Source organism: Ictidomys tridecemlineatus, chromosome X (assembly GCF_052094955.1).
Source record: "Ictidomys tridecemlineatus isolate mIctTri1 chromosome X, mIctTri1.hap1, whole genome shotgun sequence".
Classification (NCBI taxonomy): Eukaryota; Metazoa; Chordata; class Mammalia; order Rodentia; family Sciuridae; genus Ictidomys; species Ictidomys tridecemlineatus.
In genome coordinates, this window is record NC_135493.1 from 114,761,885 (window position 1) to 114,773,297 (window position 11,413).

At 38.7% G+C, this 11,413-nt stretch overlaps 1 pseudogene; it reads left to right on the forward strand.

Moving 5' to 3' along the window:
- The first annotated feature begins 941 nt into the window (after window positions 1-941).
- On the forward strand, window positions 942-2,189 carry LOC101967038 (large ribosomal subunit protein uL30-like; annotated as a pseudogene).
- The last annotated feature ends 9,224 nt before the right edge of the window (window positions 2,190-11,413 follow it).

An 11,413-nucleotide genomic window follows, 5' to 3' on the forward strand; every position in this document is an offset into this window, starting at 1 on the left:
CTATTAATTGCCTTTAAAATGCATGAACTTTTTGACCCAGAAAATCCATCTCCTATAATTTATGAAAAGGATGTATAATTAAAGGCCTATGAAAAGATATAACTACAAGGATGATTAATACAGTTTGGATTTGAATGTCCCGCAAGGATCTATGTGTTAAAGACTTGGTCCTCAGTGTGGTCTTATTGGAAGGTGGTGAAAATTTTAGGAAGTTGGGCCTTAGGTCATTGAAGGACATATCCTTGAAGGGGATTGTGGTACCCTATCTATTTCTTCTCTCTCTTTTGCCTCTTGGCCATGAGGTAGTAGTTTTGCTCCACCATGTGTGCCTACCATGATGTACTGCCTCACCACAGGCCCAAATCAACAGGGATGATCAATCATGGACTGAAACCTCCATAACTATGAGCCAAAATACATTTTTTCTCTTTGTAATAAGTTAATTATACTGGGTATTTTTATATTGATAGAAATTTGACTAATAACATGATAACTGCTGTTTTATTTATAATGACAAAAAGCATAGAAACTAAATTCCAAATATAAGGAGTTCAGTAAAGAAATTATAGTATGGCTGGGCATGGAAGTGCGTACCTGTAATCCATCCTAGTGACTTGGGAGGCTGAGACAGGAGGATCACAAGTTCAAAGACAGCCTCAGCAACTTAGCAAGGCCTTAAGCAACTTAGTGAGACCCTGTCTCAAAACAAAATATAAAAAAAGGCTAGGAATGTGTCTCAGGAGTTAAGCACCCATGGGTTTAATCCCTGATACCAAGAAAGAAAGAAAGGGAGGGGGAGGGAAGAGAGGAAGGAAGGAAGGAAGGAAGGAAGGAAGGAAGGAAGGAAGGAAGGAAGGAAGGAAGGAAGGAAGGAAGGAAGGAAAGGGGGGAAGAAGAAAGATATTAAAAGGTGAAGTCATCCTCTTTTTCCAGCTGGAACCATGGAGGGTGCCAAAGAGAACAAAAAGAAGGTTCCTGCTGTACCAGAAACCCTTAATGAAAAGTGAAGGAATTTCACAGAGATGAAGGTAAAGCACCTGAGAAAGAAGTCTGTCCAAAAGATGCTTCGAAAGTCAAGGAGAGGGCTAGGGATATAGTTCTGTTGGTAGAGTGCTTGCCTCACATGCACAAGGCCCTGGGTTCAATCCCCACCACCACACACATACAAAAAAAGAGGGCAAGGAGGAAGCTTATCTATGAAAAACACAATCATTACTATAAGGAATACAGGCAGATGAACAGAATGGAGATTTGTTTTTTTTTTATTTGCTCTAATTGTTGTACATGTCAGTAGAATGCATCTTGACACATTGTGCATGAATGGAGCACAACTTCTTCCTGTGGTTGAACATGGTGCAGAGTCACAATGATAGTTTAATCATACATGTATATAGGGTAATAATGTCCATCTCATTCCACTGACCTTCCTCTCCCCTCACTCTCGTCTGCACAATCTAAAGTTCCTTTATTCTTCCCTCCCCCACCCCCCATTATGGACCAGCATCCACTTATCAGAGAAAACATTTGGCCTTTGGTTTTGGGGGTTTGGCTTATTTCACTTAGCATGATATTCTTCAACTCCATCCATCAGAATGAAAATTCAAATGGCTAGGATGGCAAGAAAAGCTGGCAACTTCTATGTACCTGCAGAACCCAAATTGACATTTGTCATCAGGATCAGAGGTATCAATGGTGTGAACCCAAAGTTTTTTAAGTGTTACAACTTCTTCACCTTCACCAGATCTTCAATGGCACCTTCGTTAAGCTCAATAAGGCTTCAATTAGCATGCTGAGGATCATGGAACCATATATTGCATGGGGGTACCGAAACCTGAAGTCAGTGAATGAACCTACAAGTGTGGATATGGCAAAATCAATAAGAAACAAATTGCCTTGACAGATAACACTTTCATTGCTCTATCTCTTGATAAATATTCTGCATGAAAGATCTAATTCATGAGATCTATGTGGTTGGAAAAACACTTCAAAGAAGCAAATAACTTCCAGTAGCCCTTCAAATTGTCTTATTCAAGAGGTGGAATGAAGAAAAAGTCCACCCATTTTATAGAAGGTGGAGATGCTGGTAATAGGGAAGACCAGATTGACAGGCTTATTAGAAGGATAAACTAAGGTATCTACCATGGTATTTTTGTAATCTGATCAGTTAATAAAACAGTACCTGCTCTTAATGTTAAAAAAAAAGCTGAAATATCATGACTCAGTTTTAAATAGTGCGTGACCAATAGACCCTAGAATAGCCCTATGATCTTACCTATATAATCTCCTTTCCTTGAGTGATGGGAGAACTTGGCACTTGATTTTATTAAATACAATATAGCAAATGTGATGGGATGCTACTTCTGTGGTTAGGTCATGATAGAGACAGATATAATACTTGCCATGTAGTGGTGCACTCTGTAATCCCAGTGGCTGGGGAAGCTGAGGCAGGAAAATTGTGAGTTCAAAGCCAGCCTCAGCAACTTAGTGATGCCCTAGGCAACTCAGAAAGATCCTATATCAAAAAAGTTTTCAAAGGGCAGGGGATGTGACTTAGTGGTTAAGCATCCCCAAGTTCAATGTTCAGTACCAGATAAAAAGAAAAAGAGAGAAAAAAATAAATGAATGAATATACTCATCTTGTAGACCTTAAAGAAACAAACCACCATATTGTGAACCCTCCATGTGGTGGGCCTCATGGCAATGAACTGTGGACAGCCTCTAGGGCCTGAGGCCAGCCTCCAATAAATAGCTAGCAAGAATATAGGCCCTCAGTCATATAGCCTCAAGAATATTAATTTGGTCAACAATTTGAATGAGCTTGGATGTGAATTCTTCCCTAGTCAAACTTTTGGATAAGGATGAAGCCTGATCAACACCCCAGTGACAAACTTGTGAGACCCTGACCAGAGGATCAAGTTAAGCTGAGCCTGGACTCCTGATCCATGGAAACTGGGAGATAATAAATGTGGATTGTTTTAAGTCACTGAGTTTTCAAAACATAAAACTTGCCCTATTATAGTTAAAGCAACATCCCAGGGTTTCATAAATTGACTTCCAGACCACTCACGTATAATCGAATCATGCCTTTATTGAAGCACACCAGTGGTGACTGATCAAAACATAAAGCTGTTCCCCTGATCAGCTCCAAACAATTGCAAGAGCACTCCTTTAAGCAAGAAAACTGAAAAAGGGGTGTTTGAGGGTCTAGCCAATGCAAGCAAGCCAAGTTACAGAAGCAGGAGAGTGCAGTCAGGCGGAGGGACACTTAGCCAATCACAATTAGTCAAGTCATTCCAGTTACAGAAACAGAGCCCCATTACCCTAGTAGCAGAAACAATGCCCCATTAGGTAGTTCCATGTTCTTAAAGGTTTCTATAGCAAAAAGGAAAAGATCATCTTGCCCTGGTCATGACCCTTCTACTTGGCATGGTTGTTTTATAGAATGGAGTCACAAAACAAAATGGAGTCACTTTTGCTTTACTATCACAGCCCATAGTGTAGTTAAGTGGTAGAGTACATGCTAAGCATAGCCATAGGTTTAATCCCCAGCACCAAAATCAGAAGAGAAAAAAATTCCAGTAGAAGTGTCATGAAAGGGCATAGAAGTGTCACAAAAGACATTTATAAAATATTGTTAAATTACAAAACTCAGACTATAAAACAATATGACCCAAACACAGAGAGAGATACGGGTAGACTGTGAGAAGCTGATCATACAATAGAACTCAGAATGACTTTTATTTCTTTTTGATTCTTTGTACTTTCTAAAAGTACTTTTATTATTAACATAATATTTGAAGACACTGAAAATAAAAATACTAAAAAATATTCAAGTATTAACAATATTTGAACTAACAATAGTTATTTCTGGGTGGTGAAATTATGGTTGAATTTTATATTCTAGAAGTCTAGAAAGTTATTTTTAATTTTCCTGCTTTGAAGAGCTGATGGTGACTGGTGTAATTACACAGAATAATTCCCAATGGTTTTTTTTCAATTATTGAAGAAAATTTCACCATCATTTGCTCCCATATTTAATTAAGAGAGAAAAAACATGTAACTAGGACCTGTCTGCCACACCCTGAGATATAAGATAACATAAAGCTAACAACACAAACACATGGCCTGTATTCCAAGCTACTCATTTGTTGTATTTTATGAAATTTGGTAAATCACTTCACTTTTGTACCTCTATTTCCTCATCTGTAAAATGAAATAATATTTATCTTACAGGGCAAGGGTATCATGGGATCTCAATAAGATACTATATAATTTAGTTTTAAATGAGCCTGACATGTAACAGGTGCTCAGTAAATGCTGATTAGTGTTATTATCATCACTGTTATTATTATCATTAACCAACTTCCCATTATAGGGGTGGCCAGTATTTAAGTCTTGGTATCGATCTTAGTTTCAACACCTAAAACAAGCACAAAAGGAAAACATAAAAATTATAATTATGGCATTTTAGCTCAGATAGTAGAAGAAATCTCACATCCCTTAAAACACTAAAGTGGAATGTTGTGGGATACTGAACACACATTTTTCCCAGTACAACACTAGAGATTTTTAAATAAAATTAACAGTATGCTCTGCTAGGATGATATGGGATGTTTGAAATTGGCCCTTTAAGAATCTGAGTCAAGCTGGTTTGACTTTTATTACATGCTATAATAAACTTATTAGTTATGGTGTGAGGTGAGCCAGGTCTAGGTCAAAGCTCCTTCTCAACATTCCAGGGAGCTCTGGGAGCTGGGTGGGAGGTGGAAGAACTCCAAGGCCACCGTGAAGCACAGCTGAAGAGCTACAGATGCCCTTAGGATAATGTCAAAATCTGGGCTTGGTTTGGGTAGACCAGGTCAAGAAGACTTGACAAACAGGCTGGAACAAGGGAGGGGCCAATACCAGGGGACCCATAGGCTAAGCGGCTGGTGGTATGGCCACAGGCAATAAAGAAAATGCTCAGCCAGACAGGCTGCTGGGTTCAAGGATGTCCTATGAAGTTTTGACTGCCTGTAACAGACCTAGTCTTGGAAGTCAGGCAGAGAGTTGTGGGAAGAGGCACAGCCAAGGCAACCAATGATGCAAGGAAGCCAAGCTACTTGTAGCAGTGCCACAGCTATGAGATGCCAAGGATGGTTGTTGTCCCAAGGAGCAATCCTAAGAGATGAGTCTCTTTCAGAAACATGTGGCTCTAAAACACTCCCATATACAAGCTCAGAATTGCTCCTACAGTGAACAGAAATGAAATCCATCTAAACTGTTTCCAAGAAAATTCTTTAAAACCTTCCTGTTTCCTCAGGAGGATCTGGGTTCACATTCACAAAGACGAATAAAGCAACGAAATGGCAGTATTTGTTTAGATTAGGATCTCAGTAGTGCATTGGAGAAAGCAGCAGGGTGTTCCAGAATCAAGAGAGGGGACAAGGCATTTCTCATAGATTAAACATCATCATTATTATTATCCTTTAAAAAGAAACTTTGGATTTTTTTGAGAACTGGGCTCTTAAGATTCCTATCCTGAAATATTAGGTGGGACCAGTTTTCCAATTCACAACCAAAAAGGTAGAAACAAATTTAGGCATAAATATTTTCTTATTCAATAGTGAAACTGTTGACAGTTTAACTAGTTTCCTCCCCTGGAAGGAAGATAACTACCACAAAAGGGCTTTCTACTTTGGTACTTTTCTTTCTGTTGTCATGTCCAAGCCCATATTCAGGTAATTGCCTTTTCAATTAAATCTCTAGGGAGAGACTCAAGAATGCAGGTTGCATTCTTGTGGTTCTACCATTCTGTAGGTTCAAGGTTGCCTGAATATCATCCAGCTGCCAGAAGGGGAAGAGGGAGAGCATGGAGGATCCTATACCAGTACCTAGCCATCTCAGCCTAAAGGTTACACCTATTCCTGCCACTTATAACTCCTTGGAGAGAACAAAGAGATATGGGGAAATATAGTCCCTGCTGGGGAGTCCCTTCATAGCAATAACTGTACACTAAGGAATAGGGAGCCTAAATCTTTGGCGATTCACCAGCTATTTCCTTCACTGTCTCCTTACCTACTGAATCACTTATAACCTTGAGGATGGCATTCAAAACCTACCTCAGTTGAGCCTTGATCTAAGTAAGTCATGGATGTCATCTTCTGTCTAATCAGGATGACCCAGTTTTCCCTGATATATCAGTTTTCATTGCAGAGAAAATCATTCCAGAACTTAGTGGCTTAAAACAACCACCATTTATTAGCCTGAAGTTCTTCTGGTTGGTGATTTGTATTGAGCTCTTTGGTCCAGCTTTACTCACTATATGTCTGTGGTCCCTTTATGGGGTGACTGGAGTATCTAGAGGGTTCCCCTGCTGAAAAAGCTTGTGCTTCATGTGGTTCCCATCCTCCAGCAGGCTAGTCCTGATTGTAAACATGGCAGTTATAAGAATAATAGCAGCATTTTACCAGGCTGCTTAAGGCCTAACCTAAGCTCAGAAGTCACACAACTTCACTTCTAGAGCAAGCCAAGGTCAGTTCAGATTCAAATAATGAAGAATAGATTCCACATCTTTATACATCAAAACTACTACACCAGGTATATGCTGTGCTCTCAATGCCTTCCTTACAATATGCCACTACCTAACCACCCCCCTTTACCTTGTCTTTGCCTGTGGACAAGGCCTAGTTCAAATCCATCATAATCATAATGGCTTCTGCCTTAATTTGGTTTCTTACAAATACAGAGCCTGAGACAAGGACTTGAGTATACATATTGAGTAAAGAAGTAAAGAAAGTAAAACACAGATGGAGGAAAATCCAATATAACTTGCTTTACTGAGATCACTGATATAAGCAATAAGAAATTGATTCCATAGAGATCCTCTCAGAATGGTCCATCCTTCAAAGAACTGGAGTTTGGAGACTTAATCGACCAGCTCCCATCTTTAATTGGTTTTAAGCTACTCCAGAGGACAGTATATTCCCTCACCTTTTTAAGCTGCTCTTGTACATGGACCAAGCCAGCTCCTACAGTGTTAGAGAAAATCCTGAGGCAGAAAGACACACAGGTTAACACATGGAGGTAGGATGCTATCAGCATCACCATGAAATTGCTTGGAACTATCTATTGCAGATGTGTCCAAAATCAGAGAAAGAACAAGGAATGTTCTATGAGGCACCAAAAATGCCAGGTATAATTTTCCTGATTGAAAACAAATTCTGTTGAAAACAAATTCTCCATCCTAGAAATCCTGTGCTCTGAAGGTTCCATCACTTCTATGGTACCCATCATAAATCTTTTCATTGAAGACCATTCATAGATGTGTATAAACTCCTTGGGGTTCTTGGAGGACAGAAGTAATATCAATAGAACTTTTTAGAACTCTAAGTTGGCCCCTGTGCAAAGCCCTATCAGTCTTTTTAACTGAGTAAGAAAAGAAATATCTAGATCCAAGATATTGGAATGAAATATTTAATTCATTCATTCCATCAACAAATAACTGTAAATGTTTATAATGTGTAGTGCCAAAGCAATTTCAAAATGAATTAAAAAAAGAAGACACTAATCTTGAGAAGTCCTTGATCCAATTGAGTTTATAAACCATACATAAACAGGGGCTGGGATATAGCTCAGTTGGTAGAGTGCTTACCTCGCATGCACAAGGCCCTGGGTTCAATTCCAGCACCATAAATAAATAAATAAATAAACAAACAAACAAACCACACCTACATACCAAAAAGTCTAACACACCCAAAGCAACAAGTAAGCATCGTGGGAGTGATTTGGGAGAAAGCAACAAGTAAGCACTGTGGGAGTGATTTGGGAGAACAATGGTTAGGTAGGGAACACTCAGTGGAGGTGTTATAATGGACCTGTCTGAGAGAGATAATGCAATAAAAAGATGGTGCCATCTTGTCCCTAAATAATTCACTATTTTTACATTACTTAGATGATAAATTAGATACACACACACACACACACACACACACAAAGAAATACACACTTCTCTGTGTCTGGGTGAACTCATTTTCCACACATCATGGAATATTTACAAGATGGCAAAAGGAACAAAAATAAAGTTAGTGCTCCCTTAAAATCCTACCACTTCTGAAAATATTTTGGCATAGTTATTTCTTGCCTTCTCCCCCCTTCAATCCTGTGCACTTATGTTACAGGGTTGAGGTCATACTGAATGTTGATTCCTGGTTGATTTATCATAAGAGCTAGAAGAGACAGAAAATTGAAGTCAGCTTCCTCACTATATAAATGAGACATGAAATCCCCAAAGAAACCAAGTGATATATAAGAACTGAGACCAGAACGGAGATCTCCCAGTCCCAATCCAGTCTATGATATGATGTTGCCTCTATTTAGCAATTCTTCCTTGCCATATAATTGTGAATCCAGACTTCAGAAACTTGTGTTTGGGGCTTAAAATTCCCAGTTCAACATATTCACTTAAAACTGTCTATATAAGCATACATTATAGTGGAAAAAGCAAATGGCTACAACCAGGGCCACTATCAGGGTTAAAGGAGATAATATAAATGAGAGAGCACCCAGTATACTGCAGGAATGGGGTGTGCATTTGTGTGTAGAAAGGGCAGAAAAGAAATTCCAGCTATATTTTCTCCCAATGTCCTCAAGTATAGGCACACAGTGTTCCGCAGCTCATGTTGAAATACAAAACAACAAAGTTCTCAGCCAGGAAGGTGGTTCTGCCAGGTCTCCTCTCTGTGTCTGGGTGGACTCATTTTTCTATAAACTTTATGGTCTTTTGCAAAGAATGACTACAAGTGCTACAGATGTTGCAGGCTCCAGTGAGCAGATGTTCATGACTGGAAAAAATATCTCAGGGAAATTATACCTCAGCCTTTTAAGTCAATGAGCTAAAACCTAACATAACATTCTGGGTTCATTTATTATTTCTCCCCTTTATAGCAGGCTGTGGATTAGCAGCAGTGAAACAACTGTACTTCCTGGGAAGCAGCCCATGGTCACCAGAGTCACAGATAAATCCAACCTCTCTGTGCCTTAGCCGCTATGATTATCCTTCTTCTGGGCTTAACTGACAACACAAACCCTCTGTTATGAGAGAAGAAATATATTCAGGAACTCTATGGGGAGCAACAAAAGCCACACTTCCCCCATATCTCTTCCCATAGCAACTTCCAACCCCTCCACTGTCATTATCACCCATGCCAGGTTCTAGAGAATCAGAGTGTCAAAGAGAGCTTTGGAATTATTTAACCCCCTCTTGTGCTGGAACCCAAGAAAGTCTTATAACAATTATGTATAATAATCATGAAGGCTTAAAGGAATTTTAGAAACAGCTTTAGAAGGAATCACAGCTTGCTGTCTTCTCTCTCTCTCTTCTTTCATTCTTCCCTTTCTGTGTCTCCCTCCCTCTCTGTCTCTCCTTCTCCCTCTCCCTCTCCCTTTTTTCTGTAAATACAAGAACATCTCCTTTCTTCTCACATATAGCTCAGTGCCTAAACACAGTTTTGTGGGGAGGGATCAGTTTCTTTGTATAAAGCTAGGCCTAAGTTTTCTTCAAGAATAAAAACAGGCCATAATACTCACTACCATGAGCACACAACTACACATGCTGTTCTCTTTCTTTTCCTCCACCCAACCTCTCCTCCCTTTGTAGCACTCCCACTTCCCAAGCTTAGAAATAAATGACTAATGAATAACAATCTCCCTGGTATGATACTTCAATGTTAGTCCGGGACATAGCAAAAAGCAGATTCCAAGTAATTTCAAAAGTAGAATCTGTTCAAAAGCATTCTGCTCCTCCCTCACATGAATAAATAGGGTGCAGATTGGTTCACAACTAGATTCAACACAGCTAGAATATAAAGAGAGAAACATATCCCTTGAAACAAAATTGGGGGGAAAGTCGCATGAAAATATTGTACCCACTTTAAATTCCCAAGGGGAGAACAAGTTTCCCAAGTAAGGCAGGCAGTGAGAACAATTTCTAACCAGCAAACACACAGGTACTTCATTGTTGAGCCCACTCCAAGCAATGTAGCCAGGATTCACCCTCGTTCTGTTAGTGGCAATTGGCAAAGGTCCAGGTTCCCTTAGTTTATCCAAACTGGTTTATCTATCACTCATTTTAATGCATAGAATTTGTTTTCAAAAGTCATCAACAAGGGCTTCTCTTATAGTCTGACTGATTCACTAAATCCATGAAATGAAACAGTAAGTTTGATGGTCAGAAATTAAAGAATTCCCATCCGATGGCTTTATTTTCCCTATAAAAATCATGACACAATTATTTCCTACAAATTTAGTGCATTTGGCACATGTGTGAGCTTGCTTTTGTGTGTGCTGGGTTGGGGGCAATATTGAGGAAAATAGAAAAGGTTAGAAATAACCTCTGCAGAAAATGAGAAGACAAGAACTAAGGACAATAGATAATCAACTGTTTAAAACACACCATAGAACTGATCCCATAAATGTTGGTCAATTTTGTTGATTTTTTCAAAGACCCAGCTTTTGGTTTCACTGATATTTCTCTACCACTTTTCAATGTCCTATTTCATTAATTTCTACTCTAATCTTTCTTATTTCCTAACTTCTTTTAGTTTGCTGTTGTTTTCCTAAGTTTATTAAAGTATAAGTATCAACCAGAATCTTTCTTCTTTATCGTGGAAAGCTTTTATTTCATCTTCAAATCTAAAGCTTAATTTTGCTGGATACAAGATTCTTGGTTGACACCCATTTTCTTTCAGAGCTTGATATATGTTGTTCCAGGATCTTCTAGCTTTCAGGGTCTGTGTTGAAAAATCTGCTGTTATCCTAATTGGTTTTCCCCTATATGCAATCTGATTCTTTTCTCTCGTGGCTTTTAAAATCCTCTCCTTATTCTGTATGGTGGGCATTTGTATTATAATGTGCCTTGGTGTGGATCTGTTGTGATTTTGTACATTTGGCTTCTTGAATCTGGATTTCCAATTCATTCTTCATGTTTGGAAAGTTTTCTAATATCATTTCATTGAATAGATCGTTCATTCCTTTGGTTTGGATCTCTATGCCTTCCTCTATCCCAATAACTCTTAAATTTGGTCTCTTTATGCTATCCTATATCTTGAATGTTCTGCTCATGGTTTCTTACCATTATTGCTATGTGGTCTATGTTCTTTTCAAGATTATATATTTTATCTTCATTGTCTGATGTCCTATCTTCTAAGTGGTCTACTCTGTTGGTGATACTTTCATTTGAGCTTTTAATTTGATTTAATGTTTGTTTCATTTCAAGTATTTCTTTTTGTTTGTTTGTTTTTAAAGAAACTCTATCTCCCTGTTGAGGTGATCTTTTGATTCTTGGATTTGTTTATGTAGCTCCTTGTCGAAGTGATCTTTCATTGCTTGTATTTGCTCTCATATCTTCCTTGAGTTCTCAGAACATTTTAACCAT